We start from the raw sequence: 6,000 nt of genomic DNA, 5'->3' as shown, positions 1-6,000 counted from the left end.
TGCTTTGCATAATCACTCCACCTCCCCACAAGCCCTGCCCCCACTTTGTATGCACACAGCACACACCTGCGCCCACGCAAACATCTGCTTTCACACATGTCCACTTGCCGAGGTGAACAGGCACACTTAGGCACAAACACACTCACATTTGGTACATGCAGTTCCAGAGGTGCAAGACTGACCTCCTTCTCAGGAATGGACACGTGACTGAGGGCTGGGTCACTCAGACGCTTTGCCCCTCGGGCCCCAGGGATTGGTTTAAACTGTGAATCCCTGTGAGATCCCTTCCTGCCACACATTCCTGCTGATGGGAAACAAAGCAAAGTCTTTGAGGGCTTCTGGATGAGGAAGGAGTTTGTGATAAAACAGTTGTGAGAGGAGAAGCCCCTTTGCCACCTGCCCTCCTTTCTGCATTGGATGTTGTCCTCAATGGACATGATGCTTGGAGCCCTGCAGCCATCTTGCCTCCATGGGGCAAGCCAGGAAAACCTCGCCGACTTAATGGCTTCCCTCCAGCCTTTCCAAAGCCTTGCTCTGGCCTCAGAGAGTTAGGAACTCTGTCACTTAAGGCCCAGAGCACCCTGCTGCTCCCTTCACTCCATAACCAAAGCCACGCAGCTAACAGGCAAAGGGCCAGGAACATAGCTCATGTTTTCTGCTCTCTGTACCTGGTCGTTCTGCACAGAATTTGGCTCCAAGGCTTGGCCTGACACCTTCACACCAAGGTGCGGTAAATGAAACCTTTACTCCTGAGACTTCCTCACCTCTGCATTTCCACGTATCCACAATCTTCTATTTGTAAAATGATTCCCAGTTGTCACGGAGACCAGGGCACCGCAGTGGAGCTGGAATGTTAGGTGGGGTCCAAGGTTCAGTCCTAGGGGTAGGGAGTGGGGCAGGCGGCTTCACTGGGCCCTTTATCTGCCTGATTCTCATCTTTCTTACACAATAGTCTGCTCATTATTCCTTCCCTAAGGGCCGGGACACAGGCCTGCCCGGGGTCACAGGCCCTGTCTTTACAAGTCCTCTCCTTCTGGCTCCTGGGTGTGCCTGAGCTCAAAGGACCCTCCAAGCAAACTTGGCAGGGGATGTCCCCCAGGGCAGAGGTGGGGCCCTGGTTCAGCACCCCCAGAACTCACAAGGTGGGGGTGGGGGATCCTGCACCTGACCTTCACCTTCGTGTGGATCAGATCAGAGCAGAAGTTCTATTTCTGGAACTGTCAGATCTGCTGACCTCCAGTCAATGGCGGAAGCAGGAAGGCAGGCAGAAGTACAGGACGCAGCTCTTGTTACACCTCCTGCACAGACCAGCCTAGTTTTGGCTCCACACAGCCACTCACAATTTCACTCAATACGTGTTTCTGAGCATCTTCTCTGTGTGTTTTCTCTGTTATCAGGTGGGCAGAATAACGGCCGCTGCAAAGATGCCAAATCGAATCCCCAGAGCTTCGGCAGAGATCTTGCAGATGTGATGCAAGTGAGGATCTTGAGAGGGGAGATTCTGCTGGGTCAGCTGGGGGGGTCCGGTGTCCTCCCAGCGTCCTTATGAGAGGGAGGAGGGGAGGCAGAGGAGGAGATGCAAGGACGAAGCAGAGGTCGGAGTGATGTGGTCTGCTGCAGGGACCGTGAGGCATGCAGGTGGCCTCTGGAAGCTGAAAAGGCAGGAAGGCAACTTCTCCCTAGAGCCTCCAGAAGAATCTGGCCCTGCTGACACGGGCCCAGCAGCCCCTTCCCTCATCGGGATTACAGGCAAGAGCCACCACCCCTGGCCGAGATTCTTAATTACGTCTGCAAAGACCCTATTTCCCAATAGGTCACCTTCGCAGGTACCAGGGGGTAGGGCTTGGACACATCTTTTGAGGGGCCACTACTCACTCTAATACACTAAATTCGAGAAATTATGATCAAGACCAACCCCTCATTTTGCAGAAGAGAACAAGACCTGAGAAGGGAGCCATCTGGCCCCAGCCTCACGGTGCTGCCACCACATGCAGGCCAGTGCTCAGCCACAGCAGCTCCCCCAAGCTTGGACCATGAGGCACCTGCTCTGACCCCTCGCCCGGCCTGTTCCAAAGCACTATCTGAGGCTGACTATTTGCTTTGCTTTTATAACTCTAGAAGAGCTATAAGCAAACGTAGCTTTAATCAGCATTTACAGTGTGCAGGAACATCTTTCCTTTAACTCTGCAGGAGGATTCGTGTCCTGTGGATGCCATAACAAAGTATCACAAACCCAGAAGTCAGGAATCAAGGTGTGGGTAGGGTGAGTTCCTCCTGGAGGCTCCAAAGTCACGTCTCTTCTGCGCCCCGCTTCAGCTTCTGTTGGTTGCTTCCAATCCATCAGGAAGCCAGGGGGCAGAGGGGCAAGAACCTCAGTGTCAGAGACCAGGGTCTCTACCGTGGCTCTGCCCTCTTGGGTGTCATTCAACCTCTTTGCCGCAGGGTCTCCAAAGGCTCTGCCTGCATAATGTGCACAGAACATCTGTGCATGGCCACAACCACAGTTCACAGAGATAACGTCATTTGCCCTGCATGAGATTAACCCTCAGAAAATAGCAGTTAACATTTCATCCAGAAGGCCAGTGCGGTGGCTCACACCTGTAATCCCGGCACTTTGGGAGGCTGAGGTGGGCGGATCACTTGAGGTCAGGAGTTTGAGACCAGCCTGGCCAATATGGCAAAACCCCATCTCTACTAAAAATACAAAAAAAAAAAAAAAAATTAGCCAGGCACAGTGGCGTGTGCCTGTAATCCCAGCTACTCAGGAAGCTGAGGCAAGAGAATTGCTCGAACCTAGGAGGCAGAGGTTGCAATGAGATGAGATCATCTCACTGCACTCCAGTCTGGGCAACAGAGCCAAACTCCGTCTCAAACAAACAAACAAAAAAAAAACATATTTCATCCAGGCCTGTAAGTCCTCAGGGCGACCCTCCCTGTGAAGACAAGGTCAAGGACGTCAGATCCTGGAGGCTGCAGGCTGCCCACTTGCAGACCTGGACGCTGAGGAGGAGCACAGGCTCCCAGGGACACTCGGAGGGGATCCTGGAGGGAGTCTTGCTGCAGGATGCGGGTGAGGGGGCTCCTCAAAGCCTCCCTACCTTGACGCGTGGCATCTGTCCAGGGAGCTGCTACATCCACAGCCAAACAGCCGGAAACAGGACAGTGTGGGGGCTACGTTTCAGCAGCAATGATTTTTTTTATTTTTTATTTTTTGGTAACAGCTTTATTGAGATATAATTCATCCACCATAGTCACCAGGTAAAGTCTCCAATTCAATGGCTTTTACAATATTCAGTAGTGCAACTATCAACACAGTCAATTTTACTACATTTTTATCACCTCAAAAGAAAGCCCGTAGACTTCGGCTAGCACCCCACAGTTCCTCCATGTCCTGCCAGCCTCTGGCAACCATCAGTCTTCTTTCAGTCTCTGCGGATTTGCCTATCCTGGCCATTTTCTATACAAGGAATCATATCATTGGTGATCTTTGTGTCTGGCTTCTGTCAATGAGCACAGTGTTTTCAAGGTTCATCTACATTGTAGTGTGTGTCAGTGCTTTGTTCCTGGCTGAGTAATATTCCACTGTATGGATGGGCTGCATTTATGTATCCCTCCCTCAGTTGATGGACACTTAGGTTATTTCCACCTTTTGGCTATTAGGAATAGGACTGCTATGAACATTCACATGCAAGTTTTTGTGTGGACATATGTTTCCATTTCCATTTCTCTTGGGTATAAACCCAGGAGTGGCATAGCTGGGTCGTGTGGCAATTCTGTGCTTAACTTATTTGAGGAACAGGCACTGCAACCATTTTACATTTTCATGTATAGCATCCAAGGGCTCCAATTTCTCCACATCTTCTCCAGTTCTCAATATTGTCTGACTTTTTGATTATAGACATCCCAGTGGGTGTGAGATGGCATCTCATTGTGGTTTTGATTTGCATTTCCCTAACAACTAACAACTGTGAGCATCTTTTAATGAGCTTGTTTGGCCATTTTTATATCTTATTTGGAGAAAGCTGCAATGATTTTGAAAACAGGTAAACCTGGAGGCAACAGGGTGTGGAGTAACAGCTGAGACCCTGGAGGCAGGAGGCCTGGCTTTCCGTGTTTGTTCCAGCACTTCGACGGTGGGTGATCTGAGCCAATAATGACTTTCTGAGCTTCCTGGTGAGGAAAGCCAGAAAAATAACACCGAACCCCCCGGAGTGGCGAGGTGAACTTTTCCACTTACTCATAATGTGGGTCTAGTACCTGGCGCCAAAAAGTTGGAATCTAAATAGCTATTGCTGTTTATTGTGAAGCAAATGAGGTTTAGCAGCGCTGGCAGTGACGAGGCTTATGTCCCAGTTTTCAGCAACTGCTCAGGTTGCTTCAGAAAGATCCCAAATCACAGACACCTGTACATACCTTCTGTTGCTGCATAACAAGTTACTCCCAAACACTGCCGCTTGCAACGCCCATTGATTGACTCACAGTTCTGCAGCCCAGCAGGGCTGGACTCTTCACTCAGGTTCTTTGAGGATAGAATTTGGATGTCGGCCCAGGTGCATTCCTGTTGAGAGGCTCTACAGAGAGTCCAAGCTACAGTTTGGGCCTGTGTCCCCACCCAAATCTCATCTTGAATTGTAATCCCCATAATCTCCATGTGTGGAGGGAGGGAGCTCGTGGGAGGTGACTGGATCATGGGGGCGGTTCCCCCATGCTATTCTTGTGACAGTGAGCTCTCACAAGATCTGAGGGTTGTATAAATGTTTGACAGTTTCTCCTTTGCACACTCCTCTCTCTCCTGCCGCCTTTTGCTTCCCCTTCCGTGATTATAAGTTTCCTGAGGCCTCCCCAGCCATGTGGAACTGGGAGTCAATTAAGGCTCTTTTTTTTTTTTTTTTTTTTTTTGAGACAGAGTCTCACTCTGTCTCCCGGTTTCAAGCGATTCTCCTGCCTCAGCCTCCCTAGTAGCTGGGACTACAGGGGGATGCCACCATGCCCAGCTAATTTTTGTATTTTTAGTACAGATGGGGTTTCTCCATGTTGGCCAGGCTGGTCTCAAACTCCTGACCTCATGATCTGCCCGCCTCAGCCTCCCAAAGTGCTGGGATTACAGGTGTGAGCCACCACACCCAGCCCCTCTCCTGTCTTACTGAAGTCCCTTGCCAGAGCTACTGGCCCTCACCCTGCCCCAGTGCTGGCCCTTGTCCCCCACCCTTCTTCCCTCCTCCTCTTCCTCCTCAGCATTCCCAATTCTCTACCACCATTTGTTACATCGATCTGCCCGGAACCTGCTGTGAAGAAAAAGACCTTTCTCTTGTTGGGAGGTGCCCTCTGTTGGAAATCTCTTGGGCGCTAGAGAAGAGGTGTCTGGGGACACACCCTCCCTGGTTGCCTTGACACAGATACACAGGGAAGTACCACCTTGAGATAAAGTGCCTTCTCCTATGAGGTTTAAGGCAAGGACATCACACCTGGACGTGGGGCCAGGAGGCTTCCTGGAGAAAGGCAGCGGCCGGGCAGAGGAGGGCAGGGCTTCAGGCCAGGCAGGATGCCCCAGGAGGAGGGGTTGAGTGTGCAAGTCGGACCACGGGAGACGCGGGGCCTGGGACGAGGGTCTGGAGGGGGATCAGAGATGGGGCTGGAGACAGGGTTGCTGCAGGGAAAGGGGCTGAGAGAGGCCGGACGGAGGGAGGCCTAGAGACCTCGAGCCTCTTAGAGCCCTCCCCAGAGAGAAGGAAAGCAGGCGTCAGGGCTCAGATTCAAGGGAGATTCAGGGCAGAACCCAATGCTTGGTTGGATATGGGGAGGAGCATGAAGAGAAGGAAGGCTACCCCAGACTCAGGGGGACACCAGGGACTCCCAAAGGGGCAGGGACAGCAGAGCCCATGGCACGGGTTGAAGGACAGATGATGCGTCCTCCTCATGCTGCCTGTTGCTTTGACACTCACCCTGCACCCACACCCACACCCACACCCACACCCACACACTCCCACTCCGGGCATCCGA

The sequence above is a fragment of the Theropithecus gelada genome, chromosome 3, assembly GCF_003255815.1.
Source record: "Theropithecus gelada isolate Dixy chromosome 3, Tgel_1.0, whole genome shotgun sequence".
In the NCBI taxonomy this organism is placed as follows: Eukaryota; Metazoa; Chordata; class Mammalia; order Primates; family Cercopithecidae; genus Theropithecus; species Theropithecus gelada.
This window is presented reverse-complemented; position numbering follows the sequence as displayed.